At 39.8% G+C, this 17,743-nt stretch overlaps 1 protein-coding gene across 3 annotated transcripts in view; it reads right to left on the bottom strand.

Moving 5' to 3' along the window:
* The window catches only part of RB1CC1 (RB1 inducible coiled-coil 1), a 99,792-nt gene extending 84,046 nt beyond the window's left edge, over positions 1-15,746 (bottom strand). For 2 of the 3 annotated variants that reach the window (XM_012442916.3, XM_012442914.2), the window contains exon 1: positions 15,387-15,746. The gene's annotated coding sequence lies outside the window, so the exon portion shown is untranslated. Of the gene's footprint in view, positions 1-13,548; positions 13,606-15,386 lie in introns of all 3 variants that reach the window. The other variant, XM_064384179.1, reaches the window with a different exon arrangement.
* Between the last annotated feature and the right edge of the window lie 1,997 nt (positions 15,747-17,743).

Here is a 17,743-nt window from a genome sequence, read left to right on the forward strand (position 1 = left end):
AAGCAAAGAAATTAAGCACTGTCTTTCCTATATGAAATGTATTTTGGACAACTGGGCTCGGTGGCTCACGCCTATAACCCCAGCACTTTGGGAGGCCAAGGCAGGCAGAACACTTGAGCTCAGGAGTTCAAGACCAACTTGGGTAACATGGCAAAACCCTATCTCTACAAAATATACAAAAATTAGCTGGGCATGGTGGTGCACATCTGTACTCCCAGCTACTTAGCGGGCTGAGGTGGGAGGATCGTCTGAGCCTGGGGGATGGAAGATGCAGTGAGCCAATATCATATCACTGCACGCCAGCCTGAGCAACAGATAGAGACCATCTCAAAACAAAAGTTTTCAGTCCATTTATATGGAAAAATTCCAACTAACAGTGATTCAACTGGACACAGCCAACTATAAAGTCTTCTTGCCACCCCAGCCCACCTCTGAAAAATTAAACCTGAATTTAATCAAGCATCTCTACCTACGGTTTCCAGTTTATAGGAAATATGGAGTATAAAGAAAACATTATGATTAATCAGCAAATTCAGAATTAGCATTCCACAAAACAATGACTTTGTTTCTTCAACAAATAAATGATTTCAAAAAAAGAGAGAAGACTTTTATGAAATAAAAAAGATGGAAGAGACAAACTAAACAAATGCCATATGTGAACTTGTTTGGATCCTGGATCCTGATTCAAAACAACTGTAGAAAGGCATTCTGGGGATAAATGTGCAAATCTAAATACGGACAGGGTATCAGATTACATGAAAAAATTACGATTACTTTTGTTTGGATTATAATAGCATTATAGTTACAAAAAATGAATTCTGAAAAATTAGTGTGTAAAATGATGCCTGAGTCTTGCTTTAAATTAGTCCAGCAAAAAAATAAGCGAAGGAAGGCAGGCTGGAAAGAACAGAATTAGTTAGACAGTAGAAAGGTGAGACTGGCAAAATGTTGCTACTTATTAAAGTAAATGAGATGGCTAAATTAGGTTCACTATAACATTTTCCTTACTTTTGTATGTGTTTGCAAATTTCCATAATAAAACACAGAAAAAGTATTATTTTAATCACATTCAACATTCACATTACAAGTGGGAATGTACTTCAAATAATTATGATGTTTCTGGAAAGCAACTGGTGTTTGTGGAGGTAGGTAAGCAAAAGTTTTATAAAATCATGTTTTCCTTAACTCAATAACTGTACCATGAAAATCAATTTTAGGGAAAAAATTTGAAATATAGCTAAAGCATACAAGACACTTTCCTACTTTTAGTGGTAATAAATAATTGTCTACTCATTCTTTCAGTATTCATATTGTAAGACAGGATTTAAAACGTTATGAATAAAAATAAAAATTAATTAATTAATTAATATATTTTTTGAGACAGGATCTTATCTTGTCACCTAGGCTAGAGTATAGTGACGGGATCACAGCTCACAGCAATTTCAACCTCCCTGGTTCAAGTGATTCTCCCACCTAAACCTCCCAAATAACTGGGACTATAGGTATGCACCACCATGCCCAGCTAATTTTTTGTAGAGATGGGGTTTCTCCATGTTGCCCAGGGTGGTCTTGAATAAAAATTTTAAAATAACATATTAAAGAACAATGTTTAATAAGGCTTACAGTATTTAAAAAACAGCATATACAATATATTTTTAAAAATATATATTTTATTGCATTTTAGGTTTTGGGATACATGTGAAGAACATGCAAGATTGTTGCATAGGTACATACAGATTTTTTTTTTTTTTTTGAGATAGTCTCACTCTGTCACCCAGGCTGGAGTGCAGTGTTGCGATCTCGGCTGACCGCCACCTCCCCTTCCCAAATTGAAGCGATTCTCCTGCCTCAGCCTCCTGAGTAGATGGGACTACAGGTGCCTGCCACCATGCCCAGCTTTTTTTTTTATTTTGTATTTTTAGTAAAGACAGTTTCGCCATGTTGGCTAAGCTGGTCTGGAATTCCTGACCTCAGGTGATCCATCTGCCTCGGCCTCCCAAAGTTCTGGGATTATAGGCATAAGCCACTGCACCCGGCCTGCAATATGATTTTTTAAATGGGCAAAAAGAATTCAGAGGAAAGAAGAAAAAAAATCTAACTCTAAGCTAACCCTAACCCAAAACAATTAACAACAAATGTCTGTTGGTACTAGAATTAATAATAATCCAGTAAAACATGTAGCTGCCGTCAGAATACACCACTCTCCTTGGTTACAATTTAACCTAAACAGAAGGAAAAACAACTGACTGCAGAGTAAGAACTTAACTGGTTAAAATTCTTATTCTGCCACTTACAAGCTGGGTGATTTTAGAAAAGAAATTTATCCTAATGTTCAGTTTCCTTATCTTAAAAGTAGAGATAACATCTTCCTCGAAGGGCTATTGTAGGGGATATGTGTTCTTCAAAATTTACAGGCCTAAAGTAACAAGAGAATGAGAAGCAGATGGAGGTATAGCTGGAACAAGCTTGGCCATAAGGTGATAATGACTGAATCCAAATGATGGGTACATAGAGCTCATTCTTCTATTGCCTATCTTTCTGTGTTTTTAATTTCCATAAGAATTAGAAAAACACAGCCAGGTGCAGTGGCTCACGCCTGTAATCCCAGCACTTTGTAAAGCAAAGACAGGTGGATCACTTGAGGTCAAAAGTTTGAGACCAGCTTGACTAACATGGTGCAAAACCTGTCTCTAGTGAAAAAACAAAATACAAAATTAGCTGGGTGTGGTGGCACATGGCTGTAATCCCATCTACTTGGGAGGCTGAGGCAGAGAATCACTTGAACTTGGGAGGCTGCAGTGAGCCAAGACGGTGCCATTGCACTCCAACCCAGGCAACAAGAGCAAAACTCCATATCCAAAAAAATACATACACACACACACACACACACACACACACACACACACACGAAATCTTATAGAACAATTCCAGAGTTTCCACACCCACACAACAGAATAACAATGTCTGAACAATTCAAGAGGAGCTGTTTCACCAAAGCAAGTCCTTTGTATAAAAGGCTACTATAAAGAACCATGTCTACTCTAATACCTACCTACTGGCACAGTGCCTATACAAGAGCTATGTGCATGCTATAAATTACCTATATAATCCCCTCCCATAATTCATGTGAAACAAAAAACTTTAATTATTTCCCTCTACCTATTCCCCACACTCATCTTTTCTCATATTGATGGGAAGAGGTAACTGAAACACTCTGAAGGCAGTCTTTCACTGTGGTGAAAAGAAAATTTCAGAGCTAACAAATTTTCTTTCTCATTATGTCTCAAAGAAAATCAGCAACAGGCAAGGTGCAGTGGCAGCACCTTGGGACGCCAAAGCAAGTGGATTGCTTGAGCTCAAGAGTTCCAGACCAACCTGGGCAACATGGTGAGACACCATCTCTATAAATATACAAAAATTATCCAGGTGTGGTGACGTGCACCTGTAGTCCCAGCTACTTGGGCAGCTGAGGCAGGAGGATGACTTGAACCTGGGAAGTTGAGGCTGCAGTGAGCAGAGACTGTGCTACAGCACTCCAGCCTAGGCAACAAAGCAAGATTCTATCTTTTAAAAAAAACACAAAGAAAAGAAAGAAAATCAGCAACATGTTCTTAATTAAGTCTGGACTAAACATATCTTATTGGTCCTTGGTATATCTTACCTGCAGCCAATACATTAACATGAGCAGAACATACGAACAATGTCTAATACACAAAGTAACTGCCCTATATCCACTGCAAGGCATAAACATTAAATATGCTTTACTAAATAAAGGGAATACAGAAACAATTGCCAATAATGAAAATTACAGTTTCCTATAAGTAAATACATATACACAAAAACATACAAATCAAACTTCTATTTTGCACCAACATCTAACCAATATAAAGGATATTCAAGGTTTTCTTATTCTCAGACTACACTCTCAATCTTAATATTTAACAAAAATCACCACAGGAATGAAAAGTGAAATCTTTACTTGAGTTGAATTTCCCTGGACCTATCACTGCATCAAGAGGGAGGCTGATCCAGGCTAACATCCGAAAGTGGCTAACTACTAAAGATTCTACAAGGTAAATTGTATAAGTTGGACTCTCAAGCCAGTTGTTTAAAGAAACAGACAAAACTGGTCTCTTTCTCAAAGAGCTGTATAACCTTATGTATGTAATAATGTGTGAAGGACCAGATTTTTTTTGACAGTTTTGCTCTTGTTGCCCAGGCTGGAGTGCAATGGCGTGATTTCGGCTCACTGCAACCTCTGCCTTCCGGGTTCAAGGGATTCTCCTGCCTCAGCCTCCCGAGTAGCTGGGATTACAGGCACCCACCACCATGCCCGGCTAATTTTTTGTATTTTTAGTAGAGACGGGATCTCACCATGTTGGCCAGGCTGGTCTCAAACTCCTGACCTCAGGTAATCCACCCGCCTCGGCCTCCCAAAGTGTTGGGATTACAGGCATGAGCCACCATGCCCAGCCGAAGGACCAGATCTATACAACAGTAAATGGAAAACAAAGTTCAATTACTCCTTTGCCTGAGAGCACTCTGATCCAGTCAAAACATGAGGATATTGCCCTACTTTGGCTCACGAGGATCATCACTTCCTTTTCTTCTTTACTTTTTCTTTAAGAGACGGGGTCTCTCTATGTTGCCCAGGCTGGTCATGAATTTCAGCCCACAAGTGATCCTCCCATCATGGCTTCCCAGAGTGCTGGGATTAGAGGTGTGAGCCACTATGCTTAGCCAGATCGTTACTTTTCTATCACTTAAATCTCTTTACCTTGGCTCCTATACCACTAAAGTCTTCTTTGAAAAAAAAAAAAAAAAATCACTTTCTGAGACAGAGTCTTACTCTGTTGCCCAGGTTGGAGAGCAGTGGGGCCATCTCAGCTCACTGCAATTCCGCCTCCTAGGTTCAAGCAATTTTACCTGCCTCAGCCTCCCCAGTAGCTGGAATTACAGCCATCTGCCACCACACCCGGCTAACTTTTGTATTTTCAGTACAGATGGAGTTTTCGTCATGTTGGCCAGACTGGTATCGAACTCTTGACCTTAGGTGATCCACCCACCTTGGTCTCCCAAAGTGGTGGGATTATAGGCGTGAGCCACCATGCCCAACCAAAAAATCTATTTCTATTTTGAGCTGTTATTTCAACCCTGGATTATTACTCTGTATGTGGTCATGTAATAATTACACAATTTGTTTGCAACCTGAACGATTCAAGTTTTTAGTTTTTTTTTTTTTTTCTTTCACAGATTGGACACAGTAAGGGAATGGAAATACAGATTTTTGTGAAAGCAAAATAAAAGCTTGTCAGATTTTAATTGAAATGTATGGTTTATAAAATTAAATACTCTGTATGGGTACCAGGATGAATAAAATATATTTATTCATGCTAATGTTTTAAATTCTCTTATTAAAAGAAATATCATATGACCCATATAAAGACCAATTTTGTGTAATCTAAGCTATAAAATTCTATTGAATGCATCTCTTCCAGAAAATCCATGAGCTGCATGGCTTTATTGACGTGAAAAGAAATGTAGATAAAACAATAAAAAAAAAACTTTCCTCATCGGTACATGTCTGTCTAAATTTCCATTGTCTAATCTGTAAACGAGGATGTTTATCATACCTATCTCATATAGCTGTTGTAGAAAAAAAATCACCATAAATATTACGAAAATATTATCTAGGGACAGTAAGTAACTTTGTGACATAACACATAGCACTCAAAAGCATCTGTTGAATAAACAGGGTTTCATAAGCAAATTTAGTCCTTGGGTTCTACCAGCAGTACTCTATGCAAATGACAAAGCAGAGTCCAAATAGTAACTTAGTAACAGAGAGATTACATGCAGATAGCTAATTATCCCCAGTTTACTAGCTGATGTATTCCCAGTATCTTATATTTTTTTAAAAAAAGGTAATCAACTTGGTTTAATGTTTTAATATCATATATGAATCAGTACTCCTTGGTTCCACATAAACCGTTACTAAGTATGTGTATCCTCTCTTCCACTTGATTCCTATTAAGCTATCTAATTCAGAGCTTCCTACCGTATGTCGGGCTCTGACACCTTCTAGTTGCAGATTCCATCTCAGAGGACACCACCAACTAAACAATCTTAGATTCTCTTTTAATGTTTTTACTTCTCCCTAAACTAAAAATGCTTTATAACTTCTACTCACGTGTAATTTCCTTAGACTGACAGTCCACTATTTCCTTTATTTGGCTCACTACATGAAGTTCCATACCATTTAGGCTGATCTCCTGATATGCAGTGAATGAATAAATCGATGTTCATGCCTCTACTCAGGTCATTTCACAGCTTCCATTTTATAACCAATAACTCACAAATATTGTGTCATAAAGTCTTCCTCAATGTACTGGCTGTCAATGGTCTTGTTGCTGAAGTACTGACGGCTCATTCTTCAAATTCAAACTATTCAAATAAGTGTTGGCATTCAGAACATAAATAAATGCCCTGCTACAATTTTTTGGCACTTACCAAATAACTTACATTGCCCAAGCTGTATTGTAAATGGCTAAAAAAAATTGGTCACGCCATATTATACCTCAGTACCTAACATACTACCTAGAGACAGTAAACAGTCAATAAATGTTTGAGGTCAAAACCATGGGTAAGAACTCTGACAACCAAAACTGTGAAATCAGAAAGTTGCTCAAAGGGAATCCACAGAAACACCATCTCTATTTATTCACAAGAATGTATACTTTATGTTATATATTCCTATATGCTATCAAAATAAGATGATCCCATGAATCTCAATTCTCTCCTTGGTATGTCACAATTGTTAAAAACATTCAGCAAAAATGGACATTAGTAACCAAGTACCTATTTGGTTATCCTGAAATAAAAATACTTGGGCAGAAATAAGAGATCTGGTTTTTAGTCTTAGTTTCACATCTTTACTCCTGTGATTTCTCTGAATCTCAGTTTCCTCATCTGAAAACATAAAGGGGTACATGGAATTATTCTTCCAATCTTCTATAAACAGTGAAATCATACATTAAACATGGGTCTAACATATTGAACAAATACTAAGAAACTTATTGTGTGCCAGTGCCAAAAAGTAATAAAAAGCACATTATCCGCCTTCCAAAAAGTTCAATAATACTAGTGTGAAGAGAGGTACGCAAAAGTTAGGCTGAGAAGAAATGGACAAGAATTCACACAAAGGTGACATTAAAAAAAAAAAAAAAAAACTAACATGAAAGGATATATAAAATCAAGTCCCAAACAGAAACCAACAGTTTACCCTCACTGATCACATTAGCAAAACTTAAGAGGATAAACTTAATAAATCAATAATTTCTTTTAAGAAAACAATCATTAAAAGGAGCTAATTCTTTATTAACTTGCACCTTTGGGAATGCTTATTATGTACATGTCCCCCTAACTTACGTAAAATCCATTAAAGCCTGTAAGTGGGTTGAATCTGTATGATCTAAAACAAAAGTTATTGCATGTAATTGTTAAGTAAGGTACAAGCATAGAAATCAATTGCTATTCAAGGAATTATAAAGTAACTTTATAAGCCTTATATAAACATAAGCCTAGTACATAAGTATTACTTTTCACCAAATAGTCATGACTTCCTAAAATTTGACTTGATGCTTATTTTACATAAAGTCCTTTCTTAACTTTTATAAAACGAAACCATACGTAATATTATACAAGTTAACACAAGCCAATTCTAAGTTAAAAGTAACAGGTTAGTAACTCAACAACTGACACAAGATTTTCCTAAATTATTATTTGACCCTCTGCTTAAACACCATCTTTAGCTTCTGCCCACTAAGAATTACCATAAACTGCCTACCATATATATTAAGATGTCATAGGAGAGAGCAATTGTCAAAACATGTCAAACATACACATAACCCACATGGTAGTTAAAGTTAGTAGGAATCATGGTACATTAATAAACACAATGCATGAAACCGAACAGGTCCATATTGATCTGTATATATACATACATACATACGCACATCTATACAATAATGGTAAGATTTCAAATTGGGGAGAAGGGATCAACTTTTCAAGCAATGGTATGACAAATGGCTATACATAGCATGAAGAAAAATATCTGGAGGTACATATTCACTAATGGGAACTAAAACATCAACAAGGAACCACTTTTAACCCTTCAGATTACTAATAATGATTATAATGAGTGCTAAGTGTTGACAAGATTAACAGTGGGTCCACTGGCACATTTCCAACAAAAATATAAACTGGTACAACTTTTGAGGAAATTTAATCTAGCACGATCTACCAAAATTTAAAATGTACGAACCAGCAATTCAACTTCTGGGAATGTACTGGAAGCAAAGAATGAGACAAGTGTACAAAGGTATATATATATGCAGTGATTTTTATTACACCATTACTGTTAAAAATGATAAATTGAAAAACTATCAATGGAAATTGGTTAAATAAATTATGCCTGTAGTCCTAGCTACTTAGAATGTTGAGGCAGGAGGATATGGCTTGCTTTAGAGCCTGGAAACTAGAGGCTACAGTGAGCTAAGATGGCGTCACTGCACTCCAGTCTGGGTGACCCAGCAGGACCCTGTCTCTAAAACAGTAATAAATTATAACGCAACTCTGTAAGGTGACAAATTTTAGACATTTAAAATGTTTGTTTAGATCTATACATATTGAACATTAAGAATATATATCATGCAATTCTGTCTGTGGATTTTATTTTTATAACTAATGCAGAGAAGGACACATGCATATTCAAGCACTTAAAAGTCTGGAAAATTTAATATCAATCTTTTTAACACTGGCTATCTCTGGGTGGCAAACTAGTACTTTCTCCCAGTTCTTTTAAAAATCTCATATATAATTAGAGGGGAAAAGCGCTTATATCCATTTAAAAAAAAAAAAAAAAAGATGTTACCCTATACATTACAAAGAAATAAAGAACTTGAATTTGTTGCCCCAGAAGAGCTAGTCCCACCAATAGAGTAAAACAAAGATTCCACCTGCTTTCAATCCCAATAGTTTTGGGACTGAAATCACAATCTTGGCTCAGTGCGGCCTTCAGCTCACTGCAGCCTCCACCTCCCAGGTTCAAGTGATTCCCCCTCCTCAGTTTCCTGAGTAGCTGGGATGACAGACACCCACCACCATGCCCAGATAAGTTTTTTTTTTTTTTTGTATTTTTAGTAGAGACAGGGTTTCGCCATGTTGGCCAGGCTGGTCTGGAACTCTTGACCTCAGTGATCTGTCTCGGTCTCCCAAAGTTCTGGGAATACAAGCATGAGCCACTACGCCCCAATTGTTATCATTATGTAGACATAAGAGGGAGAATAGAACTGTGAAAAGAACATGAGATTTGGAATCAAAAGACTTAACATTCAAGTCCTGGCCCTATGTGACCCAGATTGACTTCACCTAACAAGTTTTTTCATTTGATTACAAAAAGAAAAAGTACCTGTCTCTCAGAGCTGTTGTCAGGATCTAACAAATACTATACATATATGGAAGTTATGCAAACCACAAGGTGAAATACAAACATCAGTTACTGTTATTAACTAATCCAGATCTCTGATGTAGCAGTAACTGATGCTACATATTCCCAACTGGAAATCCTAATGTTACCTCAAACTCAACATGTTTAAATTTAAATTCAGTGCCTATCCTTTAAATCTATTCCCTAATGTCTTCATTGTCAATAAAACTATCACTACTACCCCAAACTTCACTTATTTTTCTTTTCTTTTTTTTTTAACAAACTCTCCAAGTGACAATGGACCAACCTTCAGTTATTTCTGTCCAAATCCTACCCATTTTTTTTCTTTCTAATCCAACCCCTCATTTTCCAACGACATAACCCTTACTTAGGAGCCTACAACTTCTTCTCTTAGCCTTAAAATCTCTATCTTGCTTCAATCCTTCCTAAATACTCCCTACCAGTTAGACCAAGGTAGTCAGGCTGCTTCCCTCAAATTTTTTCCCTAGCACCTTACTGCTGCCTATAGCAGGGCACAAATCAACAGTTCAGCAGGCTCTGTCATCTGTTTCTTTGTATAAAAGTGAGGCCTAGATCACTCCACTGCACTCCTGCCTGGGCAAAAAGTAAGACTCTGCAAAAAACAAATAAACAAGCAAACAAAAAACTTAGAATTAGCTTCCTTATACGAGAAGGCAAAACGAGGAAACCCCAATGACAATCTCTGACCTTAAAAACTGGACACATTCATTATTTATTCAATATTTTGGGGGCATCTAACATAAGCCAGACATTGTGCTAGGCGCTTGGAATACAAGTATCTTCAAGATGCTTTCCAGTTGGATAGAACACGAGATTTAGATAACCCTAAAGTGCACTAAAAGCTTCAGAGAGAAAACATGATTGGAAATAATTTTGTCTGATCTCTACTGCTGTAAACTGCAATTCTTAGCAATTCTCCCTCGAGGGGTCACTGGCTACTGCATCAATGGAGATAATGTCCTCCACAAACGGAGTGTCTAGGTTGGTCAGATTAGAATACAACTGATTTAGGAAGACTGCTGCCCAGGGACTGAAAACTGTGCATCAGCCTCCCTAAATCAGATGTATTCTAATCTGGTCCTACCCTTTCTCTGCCAAGAAAAAGAAATAAAAAGAATGAAAGATGAGTAGGTCAGGCATTTTCCTCACATTCCCCTAAAAGAAAAATCTTTTCATAAAAGTTCAGATCTCCTAAATATATGCCTTGCCTACAACTAGACAAGCAACTTCACCAAAAGAATGAAGACAGTATTTAGAAAGGTAGTGCCCAAAGTCAGCAAACAAGGTAAAAATAGCAGAACAGGAATACTTTTAAAACAAAAATGAAAAATACTTCGGAGTACATCCTTCAGGTTTTTTCCCTAGGTATACAGGAAGTGTATGTGTATATTCAGGCAATATGGTTTTGTAAAAATGAAGTAACACCCTACATACTACTGTGGACTTTGCTTGAACTGCATAAAATACATGTAAATGCATTACACATTTTGGTGACCCTGCCATTTATAAAAACTATAATATAAAATGCATGATTTTAGTGAAAATTTTCTAGTTGCATGTTTCATTTTATAACAGAAACTAAGAGTAAAATAAAACCAAAATTACCTATAGGGCAAATATGGAATAAGACAGAGAAGATGGGGGAAAAAAGAAAATGTAGAATTAGGTTCATTCTATTAAAGCGAGACTATCTATAAACATACAGCAATATTAAAGCAGCCTGCCCAAATCTGGCATTTGCAGTAAAACAATTACTAAAAGCCATTATATTACTATAATATTAATAATATAGTAGTGAATTCATTAATATTCCAACAGGTATGCTGCACAGTTACTGAACAATTATTAAGTGTGGAACGTGAAGGAAAAAATGATGTGGACAGTCTCAATTCAGTGACCAAAAAAGGAAATAGATCACAATTATTTTCATCTCCTAGCAAAATTATAAGCCAATAAAATACAAGAATCAAAAGAACACAATCAAGGGTGGAAAAAATTGTTACTCCACAATCCTCAGAGAACTCACTAAACAGCTATGAAAGCTGAAACAAATTAACCAAGGAAAGAGGGTCCTTGGAGGCACTCAAGTACTGCACTTACAAAAAGTAACTCAACAGAACTGGAATTTCACAGAGGGATGGAAAGAAATGCCATCCTGTCAGGGACCTAAACAATGAGGGAACAGTCTGCAGACAAATTAAGCTGATTTGGTCCCTAATAATTAAAGAACCAGAGACAAGTAATCTTTACGTCCCTTTATCTATGCGAGTTAAGTAAAAACTCATTAACCTAGCACTATACAATCTAGTTGGCTAGCCTTTCATCTATTCTACATCCTCAAAGTAATACGCATTTGTCATTTACCTCCATTAAAATTTCCAGTAGTTCCCTATTTCCTATAAATATATATACATATATATGTCTCTCTCGTTCATTGTTGCATTGCTGACGCTAAGAGTACGCTACAGGGTTCGATTAGCATTTTAGAAATAAATGAAGTGAATCTGGCTTCAACTGCTTTCCAGTCATGCTGGGTTTACTGGAATTCACCTGTAGGCCTTTGTACATGCTAGGTCAGAGTACATTAGTTTCCTTACTATGATTTCCAAACCTGGATATGTAGAGCCCTCCCCGCCACGCCACCTTCCACTACTATCCCCTCTCTCAAACTAGTCCAGCCTCAGTAACTTCATTTTTCTTTGTATATGCCATGTATATCAGAGCCTTCCCATTTACTGTTTCTTCAGCCACAAATTCCTTTCAAAGACTCACACACTTAGCCGCCTTACTTCTCTTGGGCCTTTTATTCAAAAGTCAATCGGTGGCTGGGCTTTGGGAGGTCAAGGCAGGATCACCTGAGGTCATGATTTCAAGACCAGCCAGGCCAATATGGCAAACCCTGTCTCTACTATAATCACAAAAATTAGCTGGGTGTGGTGACAGGCACCTGTAATCCCAGCAACTCGGGAGGCTGAGGCAGAAGAATTGCTTGAACTAGGGAGGCAGAGTTTGCAGGGAGCCGAGATAAGGCCACTGCACTCCAGCCTGGGTGAAAGAGTGAGACTCCACCTCAAAAACAAAACAAAACAAAAAAGTCAATCAGTGAGGACTTCCCTGGCCACCTTATCTAAAGTTTCATACCCACAACCCTGACACTTCATACCCTCCCTTCTCTGCTGTGTTTTTCTCCTTAGCAATTATTACTCTCTTACTTCATTTTTTTAAATTGAAGATAGAAATGTTTCTTTGGTTTGTTCACTCCTGAATCCCAAGCACATCTACAGCAGTGCCTGCCACAGAGTAGGTACACAATAAATACTCATCGAAACTCTATGAGGTGGCTAAAATACTTTTAAAGAGGTGAAGTGACTTCTCCAAGTCACGTCATGCTTTTTCTTACCAAAATAACATCCTACACCTTATAAAAGCTCAAATTCTGGTCCGGTGAGGTGGCTCACGCCTCTAATTCCAGCACTTTGGGATGCTGAGGAGGGCGGATCACCTGAGGTTGGGAGTTCGAGATCAGCATGATCAACATGGAGAAACCCTGTCTCTACTAAAAATACAGAAAAAAAAAAAATTAGCCAGGCGTGGTGACGCATGCAAGTAATCCCAGCTATTCGGGAGGTTGAGGCAGGAGAATAGCTTGAACTCAGGAGGTTGCAGTGAGCCGAGATGGTGCCATTGCACTTCAACCTAGGCAATGAGAACAAAATTCCATCTCAAAAAAAATAAATAAATAAAAAATAAAAGCTCAATCCCTTCATACCAATTTCCAATAATACTTACATCACAAATGTATAGAGAACTCCAATTTTCTTTCTCTTATAAAGCAAGAACAATTACTTAAACATTTTTATGTTTCTCATGTAACTAGTTCAAAAACCTCACAGTGGTAAAGATATAAAACAAAAAATCGTGGAAGTGTGTTGAAAGGAATTGCTAGATTTTCATCTGAGTGTCTTGGGCCGGTATTACTACAAAAGAAAAGCGTAACTGGAGTTAGAAAATACCATTACCTGAATGAGAAAATCTTATCAGCCATTCTTTTAAAAAGATTCATCAGACATATGCATCTGCAAAGTAAAACATAGGGGTGCTCAAATATTTCCTGAATGTATGATTAAAATTTTTAAGTTAATCTCAAAATTAGAATCTAAAAACTTTTCTCAGGCTAACATAATCAAAATTTTGGTTCTAAATTTCAAAAACAAAGTCTTGTGTCCTCTGCCTTGATGAACTTGATTTGCTAAAAAGTCAATCTGCCATGCATCCTGATTTTGTGTCTGGCAGGAAGGGTCAAAAAAAAAACCTTTTTCAGGGACAAAAGTACCGCTTTCATTGTCTTCCCAGTCGTCCAATAACAAACATATAGGATTAGGCACATAAATAATCATGTCTTGATTACCATAAAAGGTTCAGAATAGACTAAATAAAATTACTTTAAGAACATAAACTACGTCAACATCCACTTTCCAGCAACAGAGATTTCTCAACATAAGCATTATGTGCCTAAAGCACCCCTGACATAAAACTTTATTCAGTTTTTGAACACAATCGCAAACACTAAAAGACATGACAAGAATGTTAGTGAAAAAATATGTTCATTAGGGCCATATTTTGTTACAACAAATACAAAAAGCAAAAATATTTTCACATTCCTATCAATGGTCTGCTTATAAATCCAATAATCCAAAAATCAAAATCAACCACCTCCCTCAGTAGTCCCTTTGTTTCTCACAGTTGTATCTGATCAGAAGTGGATGGGCCCTCTTTTTATCGTTTATCAAAATGTAATAACATTCTTGATTAAACACACAATTAAGTCTATTTAAAAGTCTCTTCCTAAATAGCTAACTGTCCAAATCTACGTATAAATCACACAAGCCCAACCAACACACAAAACTTAAGAAACTATACAATAAAATGGTTAGCAAATAGGTACATTTTAAATGTTTGCAGCAGACTTGAGAACATTCCCATCTGGCTGAATGTCTCATAGTAACGTGACTCTCTATCAATAGTGAGCACATGAGTCTTCCTTGGCACCCAGGTCTACACTACTTCAAGGTATGACCACACTTTAAAGAGTCACGACGGAAAAGACTAGATTACGAAACCATAAACAGTAAACACAGCACATCCACCAGGCGGTGGAAGAAACTATATATTCCACTCAGAAGCTGCCATTTCTACTGTTGGTTAATGTATTTTTGTTTCTACCAAGGAAGCTGTGAAATCCGCGTGCACACCCATCTCAAATCTATCCAAGGGGCGGGAGCAGGCTGAGTCATTCCTAAGAGTAACTTTATACCGATCCTCGCACTTCGGGGTCGGGACAAAGACATCATCTCTCCGTTCCTCCCACTCGGTGCGCTTCGTTCGGACTCGACCAAACTCCTCTCTCCCGTTCCTCGAGCCTAACACAGCTTTAAGGGCTGATCCCTGGCAGCGATGAGCACAAGTCAGGAGGCGTCTCGGTGGGTTCGGACGTCCCTCGCCCTCGGCCACTCCCGCAACTAGGCTGGGTGCTGACCCGCAGCGCAGAGGGATGGAACCCAAGGCTCAGGCCGAGGCAGTCGCAGGCAGCCCCGCAGCAAGCAAGCCCGATCCACACTTCCCGCAGCCTGGTGGAGCATCGACTCGAACCGCTTTTGTCTCCACAGGGGCCGTAGCGCCGGGCAGGCGGCCAGTGGGCAACACCTGCCGGGGCCCTCAGGTGCACACACCTGCGCGTGGGCTGGTCTCGGGCTGGCCGGGACGCTGGACCCCGCGCCCCCGGACCACCGTTCCAGGGCCCGCCGCACGACCGCTGTGCCAGATGGGGGAAGGGGACGCGGGCGGTGGCGACACTTACCCGGCAGCGCCTCCTCCTTCGCCGGCAGCAGCAGCAGAGCCAGCGACCCCCGGCACCATCTTCCGCCGCCGCCTAGTCGTCGGCGGCGGCTACCAACCTCCCATTCGGCACCGCCAACCGACACAACCGCCGGCGTCCCGGGCGCCTGCCCGCCGCGGCCCCGAACTCTAGGCAAGAGGGAGGGGTCGGGGCGGAGAAGGACGCAGGCAGGCCCCTCGGCTCTGGGTCTGGGGCCGGGAGACAGAGGGCCGCGGCCTGTCAGAGCCGAGGGGCCCAGGCAAATGCGGGACCCTGAAGCAACGCCGAGGGCTCGGCAGGGCCGCGGACACCGCCGCAGCTGGGTTTGTTATTGTCGACTCCGTCTCTTCCTCCGCGGCGCATGCCGGGAAACGGCCGGCCGGGGGAGGGGCGCGCCTGGAGGCGCAGAGAAGCGTCTGCGCAGGTCCGGAAGTCGGCAGACTGCCGGGAAGGGGGCGGCCCCGCCTCCGGATCTCGGCCGGCCGGGCAAGTTGGCTGTCCTGGCCTGACCCTGGGAGACTCCGCCCGGGCAGCCTGTTGTGGTGCTAGCTGCCGTCCCAGCGCGGACTTTCCCAAGGTGAGTTTGACCTTTGCGACAGCGAGTAGGCCCGGACAAAGGCCGACCCGCCAAATGTTGGATCGGTCCCAGGTGAAAGAGGGCTTGTCCCCCTCAGCCTGTCGCGGAGGAGCGGAGCCAATCGAGGGTCTGGTGTCATCTCCTGTCCCGGTGCAACCTGCGGGCTAGGCCAAGGTCTGTAACAGGATAACGTACCTGCGCCTGACCCAGGCGTTCCTGCGTACCCTGACCGCCGGGACTGCATGCAGCTGGCAAGCGTCCCCCAGTTAACTCTGCAAGGGTGGGGCGGCACAATTTTTCTCAGACCAGGTAAGGCAAGAAAACATCCAAGAGAGAAAAGAGTGAAGGCTAGGCCGATCGGAATGAAAATGTAAACACCACAACCACGTTTTCAGCTTTACAACTATTGAATCTTGTAGTGGGTCTAGTGAGTTAGCGATTAGCATGGGTACCCTAATGGTTGGGAGACAGTTTCAGGGGACTCTTGGATTTGTGAAGATGATCAGTCACAGGCAATAACTTGAAGCCACAAGGCTTGAATATTAAAATGTGATAAGCAGATGTTACACGTAGAATAATACCTGTTATATCCAGTAATATCTGGTATGAGTAAAATCTTAGAGGTGCCTTCTCTAAAGTTATCAGGACTTCTGAGTTGTGTTTGTAAAAATGAGAGGCACAAGAGGGCACCAAACTGAACTGCAATGTTAGGTGGAAACTGAAAAACATTGGTTAACATGAACAATTTTAGTTTTCAGTCACACTGACCAGTATCTGAACGTTATGATTGAGATGGGCTGCTTGTATTTATTTACTTTTAAATTTGTGCTGCTACATACCCCAAACAAATCTGGTTGATCTTTATAATCTTTGGCAAGCCATTTTACTTATTGTGTTTGTTAAGCTAGAATTTTATTACACCGCTCCAGCAAGATAGAGCAGAAAAGTGAAAATTAAGCAGTAAATGGTTATTATGCCTTAGGGAAAGATGTGAACTGGCAAGACAAAAGAGCCTAACTTAGTAGCACAGTATAGTAATCAGCACAAAGAAGATAAGTGGTGAGGAGGAGTTTGGCCAGAAAATTGGCTAAGAAAAACAGCAATATGACCAAGAATGAAAAGAAAAAGAAAAAAATAGCAGTATAAGGCCTGTAAAGAACATATTGGTACGAGCACTTCCTCTTATTAGTGACATTCATTATTCAAATATAACCCAATTTAGAATGTAAAAACTTTGCTAGAGCTGGGTGCAACAGCTCGCACCCGTAATCCCAGCACTTTGGGAGGCCAAGGCAGGAGGATTGCTTGAGCCCAGAAGTTGGAGACTAGCCAGGGCAACGTGGTGAAACCCCTTCTCTACAAAATATACAAAAATTAGCTGGGCATGGTGGCACACGCGTGTAGTCCCAGTTACTCAGAAAGCTGACATGGGTGGATCAGTTGAGCCCAGAAGCTGAAGGCTGCAGTGAACCATCATGGCACCACTGCACTCCTAGCCTGGGCAAGAGTGTTGCCCTGTCTTTAAAAAAAAAAAAAATGCTGAAATATGCCAGTGATAATCTGGTAAATATATTCTCTGACTTTTTTCTTTGGGAAATGAATTAATTCAGTCCTAACCTTCTGTCTTAATCATAGGTTGCAATAAATTACCAGAAACAACCGATTCATACCTTGAAGGTTTACACATCCAATGTAAACGTTAAGAGTTTGTATGCATCAGTAATTCTTTCCTAGGGATAAGTGAAAATGTACTAACATTAAT

Source organism: Aotus nancymaae, unplaced genomic scaffold (assembly GCF_030222135.1).
Source record: "Aotus nancymaae isolate 86718 unplaced genomic scaffold, 86718_ANA_hifiasm-v0.15.2.pri h1tg000036l, whole genome shotgun sequence".
NCBI classification, from domain to species: domain Eukaryota; kingdom Metazoa; phylum Chordata; class Mammalia; order Primates; family Aotidae; genus Aotus; species Aotus nancymaae.